The sequence below is a fragment of the Carcharhinus amblyrhynchos genome, chromosome 5, assembly GCF_965287045.1.
Source record: "Carcharhinus amblyrhynchos chromosome 5, sCarAmb.v2.hapA, whole genome shotgun sequence".
NCBI lineage: Eukaryota > Metazoa > Chordata > Chondrichthyes > Carcharhiniformes > Carcharhinidae > Carcharhinus > Carcharhinus amblyrhynchos.
Window position 1 is genome coordinate 79,232,048 of NC_137328.1, and position 21,338 is coordinate 79,253,385.

Sequence of the window (21,338 nt, forward strand, 5' to 3'; positions counted from 1 at the left end):
AACCTAACAAATGGCTACAGTTCATCAAATTGTAATAAGGGATTCAAAATAGAAAGATAATCTAAATTGTTAAAAATCATTTTATTCATGACGAATCAAGACTTCAGGATTGTATTTTATAAACTTTGGAGTTTGAATATTTTAAAGTACCAAGAGTTCTAAAATGAAAAAAATTACAATCCATAGTTATTAGCCCAATGTCAATATATTCACAAAAACATCCAAGCAGAAAAAGGAAGTTATTCATGCACAAGGCATTATTAATACATGATGTACATGGACTTTGAGAACAAGGAAAATCTCAAACAGTGAAGCAAATAAACCATTAATTTCACTGGGAGAGTAACACCAGTAGGTCAACGTGTTGAGGATGTAGGATCCCAATTTGGAATGGAATCCTAAAACTTCAGTCTTATTGAAATTACTAATATATAACATAGCTTATGAAAAAAAACTTAAAGAATGGGATGTCCACAAGGCATCGGGCCAGACAGAACGTAGTCAAGAATAATGAGATAAAAATCTATGCTTTTTCACACAGAATTTTATAAACATTCAAGAAGCAACATTTGACAGTTGAAGAACAAATCTTGCCCCAAAACAAGAAATAAAAATTAAAATCATAGACTAATTAGTCTGTCAAATTATTTAAGAATATTACTAAGGATACTGTTAGTACTCACTCATCTAAATAAAAGACTGCAGGGAATTTGCAGCATGGGTTTAGAAACAATATGCCACGCCTAATTAAACTGTCGGAATTAATCAAGGTGGTACCCAAGTTACTGAACAAAGACTATTTAGTGCAAATAATTTACATGAATTCTACAGTGATATTTGTTATATCAGACTTTTAAAGAACAAGCTTGTTATGGTACTAATGATAAATTAACTAGCCAGATTGAAAACAGGTTGGTTGCCATTAACTAAAAGCTCTATACAGAGAAATACAAGTTAGTCAAATCAGTGACCTGATCTCAATCTCCTTCTGTTCACACATTTATAAATAGTGTGGTAATATAATCAGGGTCTATTTTTAAGGTTGATTACATTGGATGTCTTAAATTAATGAACTGGGCGTATTAAAATCAAACACAGTCATACCTCGGACAGGCCAGACTTGACGAAAGTCAAATATACAAAGACACAGGAACATGTCTGGGCCTGGCCCATCACCCACCAAGGATCATTGCACTCTACTGAGACGCAGCATGAGGTCATTGCACCCCATTGAAATGCACAGGCCTACTGTTAGAAGCCTAGATCGGCAGACTTTGTCACCTAGACTTCCTGCAGTTACCTTATCTGCCAACAGGTTGCATGTAGGCAACAGCATGGAGATGGACACCTGGGGGTGGGCCCAATGTCCTGTCAGGCAGACATCAAGAAGCCCACTGGATATTGGGATCCCCTCCCAAGACCTCATTGGTCAGAAGCCAGAAAAGTTTCTGGAAAGGCGGGGTGACGGAGTGGGAATAAGGGTACACATCTCAGTCACACCAGTAGCAAAAACTCGACAAGGGAGGCAGCCTTGACCATCCAGAAGACTGACCAAAGAAATCTCTTCTCAGCCTTTTGGCTAAGATAAAGTGTAGTATCAACATCCTACACTTGGTTGACATCATGAGGTTACATTGAGGCTTTATTTGATGCTATTTTTTAAAGCAGCATTTTGGTCTTTTGGCTAAGATGCAAATAAGATCAAGCCTTGGAGAAGCTGCAATGCCTGCTCCACTCAGCTTGGATCATGTAGATCAATCCCAAGACAGGAAGTGGGAAGCCTGTCTTGTCAGCTTGGATCTGGAATGTCACGCTTGCTCAAACTTTGAATTGGATTGAATTGGATACATAAACAAAAAAAGACCGAACAAAGGAAGGAAAGAAGAAGCTGCCATCGAGACTCACTTTCGTGACAATGGAGCAGAGGGACTCAGAATTGGGTCTGCAGTTTAACCAAATCATTTTTGCAAAAAAAATCTTTGCGGGTAGTTTTCTTGAATCTGAGGTATCCTCTTGTTTTATGTGGGTAATTTAAGGGCTAATAGTATTATTATTATTAATAAATTTATTGAACCTTCACTTGTATTCGTCCTTTGTCCATCTTGCAAATAAGGACACCGGGGGTAAAACATTTGAGTAAGTAAACTGGTCAAAAGTTTGAGAATTACAGGTACAACAACAGTAAAAAGGAAAGACATGTTTTATATTAACATCACACAATAGAAATGTGTGCATAACCACACAAAATATAATATGCTTTGGATATTAACATAAGTTAATTAAATTAGTAATAATTAGCATTTTAACTAAGTGACAAATATAAGGGATGTGAACAATCAAGAATAGCAAGAAAGATTTTAACAGGAAATGTCCAATCCCGAGTCAGATTGATAAATGTTAGAATTGGGCATGTGAAACTTGGTCTTCTGACTATTTTCCAAGCAGGATACTGCTAAGTTTACTCCGCGAATGTCAGGGCAAAATACTTCAAGTAACACTGAAGGGAGATATACCTGGCTGTCAATGAAGTTCTGCTTGTGACAGAAATGCAGTGAAATCTGAAAGTACTCTTCCCGTTGAGTGGTCTGATGCACGCCCATATCAACAATTTCTCAGAAATGTAACTTCCTGATCTCAGGAATGTTTTGAGCATCTGATTTAGGATTTGCCTCAATCAATATAAGTTTTGACAAAAATTTACACTTAAAATGTTATTTCACTTTTATTATTCAGTGGTGCTGCATTATCTGCTGAGTGTATTCAACATTTTCAATTTTTTGCTACACAGATGCTCACCAATATAAAATTCTGGAAATGCACAGCATGTGAAATATTGTTATATCTTTCCCTTTTGATGCTGCACAATTCCAGCATCTTTTGATTTCAGTTTTCCTGCACTATCCTACTTTATTTTTATTAAATGATAAAGCCCTTTTTTCTACATTAAAAGTAAATATCTTAACCTTCAGATTCATTTTAGAATCAGTTTATCATCATATGTTGGATTCCACCTAAAGTTAATGCATGCCAAAACACTAGTAAACACAAAACTATATTTTCAGTTGAATTATTACCTGAGCCAAAGCAATCTGGAAAAAGGAGATATCAGATTACAGAGTTAAATGTGTAACTCAAAGATTAGCGTGGGAGAAATGGATTTTGAATCATGCGGTATTGGCACCAATATTCGGGAAAGTGGGAGCTATATCATTGGGGCTTCACCTGAACTTGCTGGGATCAATATTCTGTTAAGTATAACTAGGACAACAGAGAGGGGTTTAAACAAAACAGTGGGGGCAGGAGTTCAGGTGAGGGAAGATATGATAAACTGAAGTGAGAGAACAAGAGAGCGAGGTAGAAATAATCTGATTATGGCAGGAAGGAACAGAGGCTACAACTCTAAGTGCACTAGCAGATAAGGATAGACAGAACTCAAGGTACTCTACAAATGCACAACAGCATTCACAACAAGATAGATGAATTGACAGCATAAATAGAAATAAACAGGTATAACCTAATTACCATCACAGAGAAATAGCTGCAGGTGACCAAGGTTGGGAACGGAATGCTCAAAAGGCATAAACATTTAGGAAGGATACAAAAATGAAAAGGATGTGGGCTGTTGTTAGAGGATGAAATCAGATAACTATATCAGTAAGAGTGGGGGAACATCAAGATGTAGCATCAGCTTATGTGCAGCTAAGCCTTTAACAAAAAAATTTTAATTATGTTTCTGTGCAGGATTTTTATAACTGTTCCTTCCATTCTATCAGTGCCGCAGGGTTATTATCTGACATCCTGTATTGTTACTGCAGCAGCTAATTGTTCCTAATTGTTTTAATCTGGACTAACGTTGTGTTGTTCTTGGTGTTTCCTGGGGTTTTGCCGAGTAGGGCTTGATTACAATGACTGACAGGGAACAAATCATGTGACAGAGTGCAGCTAGGCTTGATGTGGAGATGCCAGCATTGGACTGGGGTAAACACAATAAGTTGTCTCACAACACCAGGTTAAAGTCCACCAGGTTTCAACCTGTTGGACTTTAACCTGGTGTTGAGGGACTTCTTACTGAGCTAGGCTTATACAGAGAAGTCAAGCCCAGTTGCTTTTTGGGAGCTGTGCATGAGAGTCAGAAAACATGTGTCTGTCCAGATCTTTATCCAAAAGTGTTAATTAGCTGGAAATCTAGCATCCACATCAGCATATCTGCTTTTGGTGCTAGCTGGTACTGAACAAGAGGCTTATATCTTTGGGGGATACTGCTAAATTGGAATAATAGAGATCAACAGATATTAATTATACTTTGACATGTTTCAGTATTTTAATTGGTAAAAATTATGCTAATTCTAATGTTCTTATATGAAGAATGTTTTAATAAAAACTTCTTATTGGGTCAACTGAATCATACCCGGAGCAAAACACCTTATGCTCACGCTAATGCCAAAATTGAAAGGTTAGGGTCTAGACGAACTTCATAACATAGCTTGAAATTTCTGATCTGGCCCCGAACATTAAGAAACACCAAGGGACAATTGTTTATAGATCACCAAACAATAAGATTAAAGTTGAACGTGGTATAAATCAGAAAATTAGTGATGCATTTAATAAGAATAATGCAGGAATCATGAGGAACCACAATCCACATACAGACTTGGCTAAATCTAATTCACACTAACGCTGTAGAGGACAAACTTCTGAGATGTATGTCAAATGATTTTCTAGAACAGTATGTTGAGGAGCCAACTAGAAAACAGAGCTATCAAAACCCAACAAGAAAGGTGATCCAAACATGGCCAAGCTTAGATCAATGGAAGAGGCTTATACAGTTGCCAAAAAAGAGTAAAGCTGAGGACTGGAAGCATCTTAGAATTCAGCAAAAGGCAGCTAAGAAATAAAAGACAGCAAATAGAATGTAAAAGTAAACCAGCGAGAAACAAAAATAGACTGTAAAATTTCGATATAGCTATGTAAACAGGAAAAGATTGGTAGAGGCAAATGTGGGCCCTTTACAGGCAGAGCCAGGAAAATTTTGAATGGGGAATAAGGAAACAGCAGCAAAATTAAACAAGTACTGTGTCTGTCTTTGCAAAGGAAGATACAAAAAAACCTCCTAGAATGCTAGCGAACCAGATTACTTAAAATTTAGAATGAAGAACTGAACTAAATTATTAAAAAAAAGGCTACTGGAGAAATTAATGGGACTGAAAGTGGAAAGATCTTCTGGACCTGTTGATCTACATTCCAGGGTGTTAAAAGACGTGGCTAGCGGGATGGTGTATACATTGGTGGTCATCTTCCAACATTCTATACAGTCTCTGAAGATCAGATGGTAGCAAATGTAATCCCACTGTTTAAGGGAGTGAGACACAAAATGGTGAACTACAGACCTAATAACATGACGTTAGTGATGTGTAAAATGCTAGAATTTATTAGAAAAGATTTAAAGAAGCTTCAATAAGGTCCCATGTAGGAGATTTGTAAACAAAATTTGAGCACATCGGATTGGTAGTAATACACTAATAAGGAATGACACCAACATGGATAGAGAATTGCTTACAACCAAAAAAGCAGAGTAAGAATAAAAAGTCAATGTCAGGTTGGCAGGTTGCAAAGAGTGGGGTTCTGCAGGTGCTAGGGCCCCACCTATTCACAATCTATGTTAATGATTTGGATGTGAAGACCAAATTAATATTTTCAAGTATGATGATGACACAAAACTGGGTGAAAATAGGAGTTGTAAAGTGGTGACAAAAAGGCTTCAAGGGAATTTCGACAGGCTGAGTGGGCAAGAATGTGGCAGATGGAATATAATATGGAAAATTGTGAAGTTATCCACTTTACTGAGAAAGCAGAAATGCAGAATATTTCTTAAATGGACAGAGATTAGGATGTGTTGACATCCAAAGGACTTCATAAATCACTGACAGCCAACATGCTAGTGCAGCAAGTAATTAGAAAGGGAAACATTCTGTCGACTTTCATGACAAGAGAATCTGAGCACAGGAGTAAAGAAATCTTTGCAATTCTGTAGACCCTTGGTGAGACTGCACCTGGAGTATTATATACAGGTTTGGTCTCCATACCCAAGGAAGAACAATACTTGCCAGAGATAAAGTGCCACAAAGGTTCACCAGACTAGTGCCTGGGATGACAGGAGTGCTCTATGAAGAGAGACTGCAGGGATGAAAGGTGATCTTATGATGAATAAGAATAATTATGATCAAGATGAAGCATACAAAATTCTGACAGGGTTCAACAGAACTGATGCAGGAGGGATGTTTTCCCCTGGGTGCAGGATCTAAAACTAGGGGACAGACTCAGGATAAGAAACAGGTTATCTAGGAATGAGAAGAGGAGGAATTTCTTCACTCAAGGGGTGGAGAGTCTTTGGAATCTTTTATTCGAGTGCTGTGGAGGCTCAGTTATCTAGTATGTTCAAGACGGAGATTGATAGATTTTGAGATATTAAAGATATCAATGAATGTTTTGAAAAATATTGCTGAGATAGAACAGCCACAATCTAATTGAATGGCACAGCAGGCTTGAGGGGGGCCAAATGGTGTACTCCTGCTCCTATTTCCTGTTTTAATGAAATCACATCCTTACTGTAGAGCTGTGCCCAGAATTGGACACAATGCTCCAGATGAGAGAGAACAGCATTTATAAAGGTTCACCCCAACTTCTTCATTTTTGTATTCTCTCTCTCGTTATAAGCCCATGATCCCATATGTCTTATTAACCACATTCTCAATCTGTCCTGCCATCTTCAATGATCTGTGCACATATATCTCCAGCTCTCTCTGTTCCTGCATCTCCTTTAGAATTGTGTACATTTGTTGATATTAAGCCTCCTCATTTGTCCTACCAAGATGAATGCATATTTATTCAGACTGGTTCTCACTTGTTTATATATGCCATTTTTCTAGTCAATCTTGATTTTAATTGCCCAACCTTTTCCCCTCACGCAAATGCACTTCAACGGTACACAAGCCATCTCTACTTGAAAGGTAACCCATTGTTCCATTACAATGTTGCCTGTCAATTTTTGATTCCAACGCACCTGAGCTTATCTGTGCTCACCCTGCAGAGGTTGACTAAATAGTACTAACTCTGGAATGCTCCTTGTCCTTTGCTATAGTTAAACTAAACTCTTCCCCAATTGACTCGAGAACCACTTCATCGTTTCCTTTCTCATTGGGATGGGAATATTGTGATCAAGAAAAAATTCCCACAACACACTTCCAAAATTCTCCCCTCTCTCTGCCTTATCCCCAGTACTTTCCCAGTTTATACTTGGATTATTGAATTCCCCCATTACTACTCCTCGACAGTTTTCTCCTGCAAATTTGCACTTCTACCTTTTCCACTATTTAGTGTCTATTCAATACACTCAATAGTGTTAAAGTACCTGTATTGTTTCTTGACTCTATCTTTCCCTTGATCCTCTGAGGAATTGCTCTCTCTCCAGCAGTGTAATATTCACCTGAATCAGTACAGACATCCCTTCCCCAACTTTCCTGAATATTTCTAACCCAGTCCTGCTCTTGGTCTCCTTTATCACAACATAATGCTCTTATATAGTTACCTGCACCAGCAACTCACCAACCTTATTTAACATGCATTGTGCATTTACACACATGCGTTGTAAACCTCACTGTAAATTCTCTCACTTCAACTCCACCTCATACCTCATCTAGCCCTAGCTGTCTCTCTGAATCCTTTGTGTGCGCTTGTGTTCCTTTGCAACAAATTAGTTCTCATCCCCTGCCAAGTTTGTTTAAATGTTTCAATTGAAATTACCTCCACCACACATAGGCAGGCTGTGCTTTCCAGACCTGAACCACTCACTGCATGAAAAAGGTTTTTCCTCGTGTCACTTTTGTTTCTTTTGCCAGTTACTTCAAATCTGACCTCTGAGCACCCTCATTCTCAATCCTTTCAGAAGTGGGAACAGCTTCTCTTCATCTCTTCTATCCAAAACCTTATGATTTTGAATACATTTAATCTCTTCTCAGCATTTCAAGGAAAACAGGCCTAATTTTTCAACTTCTGGTTGCAGACTGTCCAGTTGCTAAACGGGTTTGTTGAGGCATTAACAGGAGTCGCCTCTCCCACCAACAGGAATTGCCTGAACAGCACACAAGCCAAAGACAGACATGTGCCATTTTCACTATTACCAATATTGGTTTATGATTGGTTTGTAGTCACTTGGACTGAAGCACAATACAAATAGCTTTTACAGTGCTACTGTTAATCCTTGAAACAAGGATGAGAAAAGAAAAACATATTATTCCTACAGATAGCAATTTTTATTTTTACACAGATGGAAGGCTTGTAGGACATGCCTCAGAAATTATGAGAATTCAATAAAAATATCTTCATGCATCACATTCAAACTCACTGTGTATGAAATCTTTGAGGCCTTCATACAATTTTGGATTTGGTATTTAAGGGCGGGGGGGGGAACAACGCAGGAGAAAGAAACTGTAGGGTTACAGCCAGCAATCAACTAATTTTTGGAGATTTCTGCTTCATTTCTAATTAAGTGAATTTTTATTGGATCTTATTTTATAGGTGTGGTTGTTTAACTAGTTAATCAATAGTAATCAGCTATTATTAACTGTTAATATTTACTGTAGATATATTTAATCCAAGACCTTGTTTTCCATTTCGGTGATGCATAGCTGGTGCTTGGTCAATGACTTTATTTTCAAGATAGATTACTAAAATAAAGGTGTTTTATTTATTAGAAGTCCTTTCCCTTACTGCATTCAATGAATCTTCAACATCAAACCAGGACAATGAATGTGCAGGTTAGATGGATTGGCCAAGCTAAATTGCCCCTTAGTGTCAGGGGACTAGCTAGGGTAAATGCATGGGGTTAGACCTGTGGTCGGTACAGACTTGATGGGCCAAATGGCCTACTTCTGCACTGTAGGATTATAAGAACATAAGAAATAGGAGCAGGAATAGGCCATCTAGCCCTTTGAGCCTGCCCCACCATTCAATAAGATCATGGCTGATCTGTCGTGGCTCAGTTCCACATTCCTGCCCTCTCCCCATAAGCCTTAATCCCCTCGCTTATCAAAAACCCATCAACCCATGTCTTAAAAATATTTAGCGAGGCAGCCTCCACCACTTCAACGGGCAGAGAATTCCAGAGATTCACCACCCTTTGAGTGAAGAAGTTCCTCCTCAACTCCGTTCTAAACCGCCCCCCCTAGTCCTACTGTCCTTTCTGAGTGGGAAGAGCCTCTCCACCTCTATCCTATCCATCCCATTCATCATCTTATACGTCTCAATGAGATCTCCCCTCATTCTTCTAAACTCCAACGAGTACAAGCCTAGTTTATTCAGCCTCTCCTCATAGTTCAACCCCCTCAACTCCGATATCAGCCTAGTAAACCTCCTCTGCACTCCCTCCAAGGCCAAAATATCCTTGCGTAAGTGTGGCGACCAAAACTGCACACAGTACTCCAGCTGCGGCCTCACCAATGCCCTATACAGCTGCAGCAAGACCTCCCTACTTTTATATTCAATCCCCCTCGCTATGAAGGCCAGCAACCCATTCGCCTTCCTAACCACCTGCTGCACCTGCAGGCTGAGAGTCTATGAATAGTCTTACATGCATGGTAGTCAATTACAGTGTGGAATCTGGAACTGGTGTTTGTTTGATGGACATAAAGCATGATTGATGGCAGATGGGAGACACCATTCAAAAGATGTAAATAACATGAATATTGCAAAGACTGCAAAGCCTTGTAGTGCCTGTCAGAAGAACTGATGAGGACTCATGTTTTTCCAGAATCATTGTTTTGAGAAAATCTGAACAAGGCCTCGAAAGCTGGAATGGAGCCAGAAATTTGGCTTAAAGGGACATTGCTTCCAGGATTCGGGTCCACTGAAGACTACAGAGAAAAGGACATTAGAGTAACTGGCCGAAGAGTCTTGAAGGTGGGACACAGTGGACAGAGTACCCTTCGTCGTCCAGTACTTCCCTGGAGCGGAGAAGCTACGACATCTTCTCCGGAGTCTTCAACATGTCATTGATGAAGACGAACATCTCGCCAGGGCCATCCCCACACGCCCACTTCTTGCCTTCAGACAACCACACAACCTCAAACAGACCACTGTTCACAGCAAACTACCCAGTCTTCAGGAGAACAGTGACCACAACACCACACAACCTTGCCACAGCAACCTCTGCAAGACATGCCGGATCATCGACATGGATACCATCACATGTGAGAATACCATCCACCAGGTACATGGTAAATACTCTTGCAACTCGGCCAACATTGTCTACCTGATACGTTGCAGGAGAGGATGTCCCGAAGCGTGGTACATTGGGGAGACCATGCAGACGCTACGACAACGGATGAATGAACATCGCTCGACAGTCACCAGGCAAGACTGTTCCCTTCCTGTTGGCGAACACTTCAGTGGTCACGGGCATTCAGCCTCTGACCTTCGGGTAAGCATTCTCCAAGGCGGCCTTCACGACACACGACAGCGCAGAGTCGCTGAGCAGAGACTGATAGCCAAGTTCCACACACGAGGACGGTCTCAACAGGGATCTTGGGTTCATGTCACACTATCTGTAACCCCCGTGACTTGCCTGGGTTTGCAAAACCTCACTCACTGTGCTGTCTGGAGACAATACACATCTCTTTAACCTGTGATCAGTGCTCCTTCCGCACACACTGTCAGCCACTTTAGGACTTGAACAGCAGGTTAGGTGTAAAGATTCGCATTCTAATCAGTAATCTCTAAACTGTCTGTGCTTTATATGCTCTGTCCGAGGCCAGAACTCTCCATTCACCTGACGAAGAGGGAAACCTCGAAAGCTTGTGAGTTTACTATCAAATAAATCGGTTGGACTAAAACCTGGTGTTGTCAGACTTTTTACTGTGTTTACGAAGAGTCTTACTCAGAGGTTTGCTCATGCATGTACCAAGAGGGAATTTTACCAATTTTCGGGTCTTGTCTTGGAACAGGCTTAGTTGGGGTTTTTCATTTTGGGGCGCTGTCATGCAACAGGCCAATTTGGGATTTTTGTTTTTTTTAAAAATCTATTTTGCTTTTCTTCTAAAAGGTGTTTTCTCCTTTCTATAAAATTATCTTTCTTTATACCAATTATAATTATTCTAATATAATTATCAGTATTCAATATTCTATAAAATTGTTGATTAACACATTACATCCTGTTACGTCCAGAATATGCCCCTGAGCCTAAATGAGACTCTATAAGGAACTTATACACCCTTACAGAACTCACCAAAGAAAAAGAAACAGCTGGTTTGAAGTCACATATGGCAGGTCTATGCTGATCCACAGCCCTGACAACATTCACACACAAACATCTAACACCAATAGTACCATTAACCAAATCACTGTACAACATTCTTTCAAACTCAGACAAATTCACAGGGGGTTCCTTAAGTTAACATGAATTGTGTTTCACTGCAAACAGGTGGTGGTAGTTAATTCGGGATTCACTTATGCTCCTGTAAACACTGATTTACCCCAAAATAGAATAAATGAATGCTGACAGTAATTAGGTTATAGTCTTGCTTGTAATCTGTAACTGTGCAAATAAAATATGTAAAGATTGGTGACAGTTAGATTGTTTACCAAATGGATCAGAAAATTAACTGGAGAAATTGGTATCAATTCACAACACTTCCCCATTACTCAGTAAGCACCAAAAATCCTGGTGTAATAGGTAATATACTATGCAACTCATAAGCCAAGAATCTAAATGGCCCCAAGAGTGGAGGGATCTCAGAGTACAAGTCATAACAAGAAATGACACAGCTTAATAAAGTAATTTAGAACAACAAACCAGGAATTAAAGATTATTTCTAATGGGACAGAATTGAAAAGTAGATGAGTTATGCTAAACGTGTACTGAACCTTGATTATACCATACCTGAAGAAATATGTACATCTAGAGCACCATATTGTAAAATAATGTAGAGGGACTGTGAAGGTGCAAAAAAGGTTTACAAAGGTGATACCTGGAGTCTGAGGAAAGGATGAACAAGGCAATTCTGTTTTCATCTGAAAAAAGCTCAGGATACCCTAATATTATTAAAATTACGAAAAGTTTTGACAGAGTAGACACAGGGAGAACGTATTTCTACTTATAGGGAAGAAGCCATCTGTATTAGATACTAACCAAGAAATCAAACGGGAAGTTTGGGAGGTGGTGGGAGGGAAACAATGGTGTTATGGTAATATCATTGTATTAGCAATCCAGGGACATAGAGAGCCTCCTGAGTCAAGGATGACTTGTTTTCACACTAAAAATGAGTTTTTAGATGACTGAGAAGTTCAACACATGACTAGCCTCTGTCACAGGTGGAGCATGATGTTGATGTCTGTGTCAATATGCGCGATCTTCTTGGAGATCCACTCCACTTGGAGCCAGCTTAACCCTCTCTCCACTCACACTGTCCGTACCTTTAAGACTTGATTACCTGCAAAGACTTGCATTCCAACCATTATTTTGTAAATTGAGTTTGTGTCTTTATGTGCCCTGTTTGTGAACAGAACTCCCACTCACCTGATGAAGGGACAGTGGTCCAAAAGCTAGTGGCTTGTGCTACCAAATAAAGCTGTTGGACCCAGTGTTGTGAGACTTCTTACAGGTGGAGCAAACAGTGGTTGTAGCCACTGCTCTCAGGACAGAGGTTCAAATTCGATCAAGGTAACTGGTGGAATTTACATTCAGTTAATAAATCTGGAATTGAAAGTTAGTCCCATTAATGGTCACTATTAAAACATCTGTTGTTGTAAAAACCCAACTGTGATTCGCCAAAGATCCTCATACAGCACCTTCCAAACCCATGACCACTCCCATCTAAAAGGGCAAGTGCAGCAGATACAAAGGAACACTACCACCTGCAAGTTCCCCTCCAAGCCACTCACCATCCTGACTTAAAAAACCACTGTCCCTTCACAGTCGCTGGGTCAAAGTCCTGGGTCAACCCACAGCTTGTGGACTACAGCGTTCCAAGAAGGCAGCTGACCACCACTTTCTCATGGGCAATAAATGCTGTAAGAAGTCTGACAACACCAGGTTCAAGTCCAACCAATTTATCTGATAGTAAACTCACAACTATCAAATAAATCAGTTGGACTTAAACCTGGTGTCATCAAACTTCTTACTGTGTTTACCCCAGTCCAACACCGGCATCTCCACATCATGACAATAAATGCTGACCAGCCAGCGACACCCGTGTTCCACAAATGAATAAAAAACCCACTCCACATCCGATTTTATTCACTCCACATGATATCAAGAAACGGCTGAAGGCAACAGATACTGCAAGAGTTATGGACCATGACAACATTCCACTGATAATACTAAAAATCTGGACTCCAGAATGAGTTACACACTTAGCCATGCCATTCCAGTACAGCTACAAAACTAGCATTTATCCAACAATGTGGAAAATTGCCCAGGTATGTTGCATCCACAAAAAGCAGGAAAAGTTCAAACCGGTCAATGACTGCCCTTTTAGTCTATTCGCGATGAAAGGGATCATCAAGGGTGCTATCAAGCTGCTCTTGGTTAGCAATAACCAGCTCACTGATGTTCAGTTAGGATTTCACCAGGGCCACTCAACTCCTGACTTCATTACAGCCTTGGACCTAACAGACAAAACAGCTGAAATCCAGAGGCAAGAGTGACTGTCATTGACAGTAAGGTAGCATTTGACCAAACGTGGCATCAAGGAGCGCTAGTAGAATCCTACAGTACAGGAGGCCATTCGGCCCATCAAGACTGCACCAACTATAATCCCATCCAGGCACTATCCCCAAAACCCCATGCATTTACCTTAGCTAGTCTCTCTGACACAAAGGGACAATTTAGCATGGCCAATGCACCTAACCTGCATATCTTTGGACTGTGGGGGGAAACCAGAGTACCCCGTGGAAATCCACCCAGATATGAGGAGGATGTGCAAACTCCACACAGACAGTGACCCAAGCTGGGAATCGAACCTGGGTCCCTGGCGCTGAGAGGCAGCAGCGCTAACCATAGTGGCACCCCTATGAAAACTGAAGTCAATAGGAATCAGGGGGAGAACTCCCCACTGGTTGGAGTAATACTTAGCTAAAAATATATGGTTGTGGTTGTTGGAGGTCTCAGTCTCAGGATATCACTGCAGGGATTCCTCTGAGTTACGTTCTAGGTCCGACTATTGTCAACTACATCATCAATGGCTTTTACTCCACCATAAAGATCAGAAGGGATATTCACTGACGATTACAATGTTCAACACTATTTGAGTCTCCTCAGATATGAAAGCAGTCAGTATCCGTATGCAGCAGAACCTGGGCAACAAAGTGGTAAGCAACATTCACGCCACATAAGTGCTAAGCAATGACTATCCCCATCAAAAGAGAATCTATTCGTCTCCTTTTGACATTCAATGGCATTAAGAACATAAGAAATAGGAGCAGAAGTAGGCCATCTAGCCCTTCAAGCCTGCATCGCAATTCAATAAGATCATGGCTGATCTAAAATAGATCAGTTCCACTTTCCTGCTTTCTCCCCATAACCCTTAATTCCCTTATCTGTCAAAAACATATCTACCTGTGACTTAATTATATTTAGCGAGGTAGCCTCCACCACTTCAACGGGCAGAGAATTCCAGAGATTCACCACCCTGAGTGAAGAAGTTCCTCCTCCGCTCCGATCTAAACTGCACCCCCCCCCTCCCATCTTGAGGCTGTGCCCTCTAGTCATGCTATCCTTTCTAAGAGGGGAGAATCTCTCTGCCTCTACCCTATCCATCCCTTTCATTATCTTATACGTCTCTATAAGATCCCCCCTCATCCTTCTAAACTCCAACGAGTACAGACCCAATCTATTTAGTCTCTCTTCATAGTCCAACCCCCTCAACTCCAGTATCAGCCTAGTGAACCTCTTCTGCACTCCCTCCAAGGCCAAAATATCCTTGTGCAAGTGCGGCGACCAAAACTGCACACAGTATTCCAGCTGCGGCCTCACCACTGCCCTGTACAGTTGCAGCAAGACCTCCCTACTTTTATATTCTATCCCCCTCGCTATAAAGGCCAGCATACCAATCGCCTTCTTGATCACCTGCTGCACCTGCAGACTGGGTTTTTGCGACTCAGGTACAAGGACCCCCAGATCCCTCTGCACCGTAGCATGCTGCAGCTTTTTGCTCTTTAAATAGTAATCCCTCCTACTATTTCTGCCAAAGTGGATAACCTCACACTTGCTAACATTAAACTCCATCTGCCAGGTCCTCACCCACTCGCTCAGCCTATCCAGATCCCTCTGCAGACTTTCCACACCCTCCGCGCAATTTGCTTTTCCACTCATCTTCGTGTCATCAGCAAATTTCGTCACCCTACACTCAGCCCCCTCCTCCAGGTCATCTATATAAAAGGTAAATAGCTGAGGCCCCAGCACCGATCCTGATTAATTATGCTGAATCCCTGACTGTTAACATTCTGGGGGATTACCGTTGACCAGGACTGGCCAGTCATATAAACAATCTGACTACAAAAGCAGATTAGAGACTGGGAATACTGCTGAGACTAACTCATCTCCTGACACCCCACAGCATGTCTATCATCTATAAGGCACATCAGATCTCTTCTTGCCTGGATGAGTGCAGCTCCAACAACAACACTCAAAGTTTATCATCCAGGTCAAAGCAACCCACTTGGCATTCCACATTCACTCCCTCCACTGTCTGCAAGACGTCAATGCAGCAAACCATCAAGGCTGCATCAGCAACACCTTTAAAACCAGCAACTTCAAAGGACAAGGACAACATGTGCATGGGAATACCACCACCTGCACATTCTCCTCCAAGCACCTCAGCATCCTGACTTGGAACAATATCACACCATTCTTTCAATGTAGCAAGGTCAAACTTCTGCAACTTCCTAACAGCACTGCAAATTCACATGATTTGTATGGACTACTGCAGTTTATCACCACCTTTGAGGGCAATTAGGGATAAGCTACAATTGCTGGCAACAACACCCATGTCCTTGAAAGGATAAATAAAAATTCCAATTACTCCTCCATGATGATGTCAATACAGGCACAGAGCATTTGGAATGATTAGTCCACTGAATTTTTTAATACACTATAAGTAGATACATTTAAATGTTGTCCTCTACTGAGGAAAAAGAATTATTAATGATGGCTTTACAATATTCAAATTAAAAAATATATTGTTGGCCCATATACCCAGTGCTTAAAGCAGAATCACTACAAATGTACTGGAATCCTGATTAAACCATACCCATTGATTAAGGGACAGCAGTATAGTACCATTCCTAGGTGATTTCATTTCAAAACTGCAAGAACTAATGTACTACAAACAACTGCATCACCCCAACAACATAACTGCAGTGTCCATTATTGAAATCATACACTTGTACGATATTTAATTGTAGTTTGTGCCTGTTTCAATACTGTGCAATGCAGCTTTGTTCACTGGAATAAATTTGACAACTTTAAAAAAAAATCACATTTTAAAGGTACAGTGAAGTAATGTAATTTAGTACATAAAATATATTAATGTGTTATGTATCATGACCCAGTGTTGGAGAAGCTTTTATTTCTTCTGGTGCAATGTCCCTGCAAGGTCAAAGTTGGGATGTATTCTGAAAGAGTGCTCATTGGTTTCCCGACAACATCATTGGATTTCAAGAAATACTGTGTGACTTAAGGTTGTCATGGGGATGAACATCCAAGAGTAAAGACTAAATAGAAAGCTAACGGTAGTGAGGTTAGGTTAGCCAGTGTTTTCATTTTGACAGTTCAGAACACACAGAATTCATCAAAAGTGGAAACAAGGAAAGTTCTACCCATGTTTGACAGTGTTCAAACTGTTCCTGATATTGAATCAAGTCTCAGTAGAGACTGTTATTATTTGTGTTATCCAGTTGGCACAAGCAAAGATGAGGACAGGAAGGGAGCAGGGTTGTGATTGGATAAATCCTACTGCTGCTGTTAGAACATAAGAACATAAGAAATAGGAGGAGTAGGCCATCTAGCCCTTCGAGCCTGCCCCGCCATTCAATAAGATCATGGCTGATCTGTCGTGGCTCAGTTCCACTTTCCCGCCCTCTCCCCATAACCCTTAATCCCCTCTCTTATCAAAAACCCTTCAACCCGCGTCTTAAAAATATTTAGCGAGGCAGCCTCCACCACTTCAACGGGCAGAGAATTCCAGAGATTCACCACCCTTTGAGTGAAGAAGTTCCTCCTCAACTCCATTCTAAACCGCCTCCCCTTTATCCTGAGGCTGTGCCCCCTAGTCCTACTGTCTTTTTTGAGCGGGAAGAGTCTCTCCACCTCTATCCTATCCATCCCATTCATCATCTTATACGTCTCAATGAGATCTCCCCTCATTCTTCTAAACTCCAACGAGTACAAGCCTAGTTTATTCAGCCTCTCCTCATAGCTCAACCCCCTCAACTCTGGTATCAGCCTAGTAAACCTCCTCTGCACTTCCTCCAAGGCCAAAATATCTTTGCGCAGGTGCGGCGCCCAAAACTGCACACAGTACTCCAGCTGCAGCCTCACCAATGCCCTATACAGCTGCAGCAAGACCTCCCTACTTTTATATTCAATCCCCCTCGCTATGAAGGCCAGCATCCCATTCGCCTTCCTGACCACCTGCTGCACCTGCAAGCTGGGTTTTTGCGACTCATGCACAAGGACCCCGAGGTCCCTCTGCACCGTCGCCTGCTGCAGTTTTTCGCCCCGTAAGTAATAGTCCTTCCTACCATTATTCCTACCAAAGTGGACCACCTCGCACTTGCCAACATTAAATTCCATTTGCCATTTCCTGGCCCATTCGCCCAGCCTATCTAGATCCTTCTGCAGACTCTCCACACCCTCCGCACAATTTGCCGTTCCCCCAATCTTGGTGTCATCAGCAAATTTCGACACCCTACACTCGGTTCCCTCCTCCAGATCATCTATATAAATGGTAAAAAGCTGAGGCCCCAGCACCGACCCCTGGGGCACTCCACTAGTCACATCCGCCAATCCGAATAGCACCCGTTGACCCCCACTCTCTGCCTCCTATTTGACAACCAATCCTCTATCCACGCTAACACCCTACCCCCAACTCCATGTCCCTCGACCTTCTGCAATAACCTCTTGTGAGGTACTTGTCAAACGCCTTCTGAAAATCTAGAAAGACCACATCCACCGGCTCTCCTCTATCCACTGCCCTAGACACATCCTCATAGAACTCCAGTAAATTTGTCAGACACGACTTCCCTTTAATGAAACCGTGCTGCGTCTGCTCTATCAAGCAATTCCTCTCAAGATGCCTTGCAATTTCCTCCTTAATGACAGATTCTAACATTTTACCTACCACAGACGTTAAACTAACCGGCCTATAACTCCCTGCCTTTTGCCTGGCACCCTTCTTAAACAACGGCGTAACATTAGCCGTTTTCCAATCATCCGGCACTTCCCCGGAATCCAGCAACGTCTGGAAAATAACCACCAAGGCATCCACTATCACCTCCGCCATTTCTTTCAGAACTCTCGGATGCATTCCATCCGGTCCTGGGGACTTGTCCACAATCAGCCCCTCCAGTCTGTCGAGCACCTCCTCTCTAGTAACAGTAATGTCATTAAGACCCTCCAGTCCTACCACCTTTCCATCGCTAACACCTGGCAAATTATTCACGTCCTCCTCCGTGAAGACAGAAACAAAAAAGTTATTCAATACCTTAGCCATATCCCCATCCCCTACCACTAGGTCCCCTTTCTCATCCTCGAAAGGACCAACGTTCACCCTAGCCAGCCTCTTCCTTTTTATATATTTATAAAAACTCTTGCTATCCTTTTTTATATTAAGCGCTAGCCCAGCTTCATAGTTTCTCCTACCCTTCTTTGGAAACTGCAGGTGGTCCCACGTTTCTGTGGGAAGTAATGTGTTTGTAACTATGTGAGACATGAGTTATTAATTGCAGATTTTCAAAGCATTTTAAATATTCCAATCAACATTCTGATTTTTAATGATCATCATAGAACATAGAACCCTACAGTGCAGAAAGAGGCCCTTCGGCCCATCGAGTCTGCACCGACCACAATCCCACCCAGGCCCTACACCCATATCCATACATATCTTACCCGCTAATCCCTCTAACCTAAGCATCTCAGGACACTAAGGGGCAATTTTAGTATGGCCAATCAACCTAACCCATACATCTTTGGACTGATTATGTAATTTTAAAAATATGAAAAGCTGTAACCTACACAAATCACAGATTACAATTGTAAAGTATTTCAGAAAAACATACATCTGCACAAAAACCAGAGGAACTGTTACTTATTGCATTTATATGAAACCTAGGTCAGTTATGACATTGATCTAAACAATGGGCTACTTTCATCCAATGGTCGAATAAATATTTGCTGCATTGCCATTGTACAGCTGCTGGAAAAAGATGGAACATTTCAACATGCCATCCATTTTATTCTTCCAGTACATTTTAAGTAACGGAATAAAGATTTTTTTTATTATAGTAACATATAAAAGAATTATGAACTATCTAGAATAAAAGTGAAAGGCAAATTCTAAATGGACTGGGCAATTCTCAATGTGTTTCATCATAATAGAATACTGTTATCTAAAACTAGGACTCTGAATAGCACATTTGCAGTTTGTCAAAGTGATTAATATTCTTTACAGTTCTTGCATTTAATCATACAAATCCTTTGTTGAGTATTTGAGAGCTGGTAATTTTGTATACAAATGTTTGCAATGTTCAACAAACCACAATCAAGATAAAGGTCTTTTTTTTCCTGCTATTCGCACAAAACAGCACAAGCACCTCAAGGAAATTGCTAATTGTACCTGCAGTACATATTACAATCAACTAGTTTATGATTGCTACTCAAATCATCAAAATTAATAAAAAAATCACAGTTGTGAAATAGGATGCTTTGAACCTTGTAATTTTAGTCCAACAGGTTTCCAAACATTTTGCTACAAAAGTAACATAACTGTCCTATCATTTCATTTACTGTTAATCACTACTGCATTTCTCCATTAAAGCTCTCTCCATATCAAAATGCTTTCAGTTTTAATTAGCAACACCGTCAAATATTACATTTTGGCTCCAAGTCCGAAGACACTGCACATGCTCTCTGCAAGCGGAGACCACAGCTCTGGCTGATTTTCGTGTTGCTATCCTGGAGATGCTTTGTGTTTGGTGGGTCTAATCGGCCAGCCCTTCATTATATAGGTCGTGGAGTCCCGAAAAATTCCCATCACTGTTATCCTATCAACTGGTATAAAGATGGTTTTGGTCATTGGAGCACTAATGCTGCAGACAATTAGCCAGTTAATCAGCCTTCAAAGCATCCCACTACTTCATACAATGCTCCAAGGATATGATGAAAATTTTAAAAATAAACCATTCCTTCAGATTACTGTATGCACACTGCACAAAGTACTTTTGTAACTATCATTCATTACTAGATAATGCAAAAATCTAGGTACAGGAACATTGAGCTATCATGGCCCTCACTGTTTAAAACTCTTGCATTGCAAAGGTAAGTAAACGTTGACCCCTTAGAGGATGAGACTGGGGGATAAGCAGACACTTCAAACAAATTTTATAGCTGTCTTGTATATGTGTCTTTATGATCTAACATAAAGCACAGAGATCCGGGTGTCCTTATTCATGAAATACAAAATGCTGGCAGGCAGATACAGCAAGCAATTAGGGAGGCAAAGGGAACATTGGCTTTTATTACAAGGGGGATGGAACATAAAAATTGGAGTAGATATTAGTGTTTAATTCACTGTCACTTCCCTTCTAAGACTGCCACTTTCAAGGAAGTTTTACTCTGCTCTTCAACAAGATTTCCTTTTGCCTTTTCCAACTTATTCTCCCTCATTGGTTTCTATTTTCCTTTCCAACTTTGATCAGGTATGTACCAAAACTCACTTTCAAAGCCTCAGCAACTTTGCAATACCCTCACTCCAACTTATTTCATTTGGATTCCAATTGAAAATCAACCATGTATGTTTTGAATCATTCCACAAGTATAGCTACCTGCCAGACATTCAGCATTCCTCGAGTTGTTCCCACTGCACCAAAAATCCATGCCATGTACCACCACATGCACACTTTCAACCTCTTGCTTAAGCAGCACTGACTCACTGTCTCAAAACTGTCCTGATCCAGAGTTTTATTTCATTCACTGCTTTAACAACTTTATATCTCCCTTTCCAGAGTGAAGGGTTATAAGCTTCAACAGCTCATGGATACCAATGTCCCACTGGTCCCTTCTTCCTCTT

At 40.9% G+C, this 21,338-nt stretch overlaps 1 protein-coding gene and 1 non-coding gene across 4 annotated transcripts in view; one reads left to right on the forward strand and one right to left on the reverse strand.

Moving 5' to 3' along the window:
- pam (peptidylglycine alpha-amidating monooxygenase) overlaps window positions 1-21,338 on the reverse strand; it is a 262,485-nt gene that overhangs the window by 159,107 nt on the left and 82,040 nt on the right. The gene's annotated exons all lie outside the window — the stretch shown is intronic.
- Window positions 1,560-1,750, forward strand: LOC145343625 (U2 spliceosomal RNA). Its single transcript, XR_013886762.1, has one exon. It is a non-coding gene; the product is annotated as a U2 spliceosomal RNA (small nuclear RNA).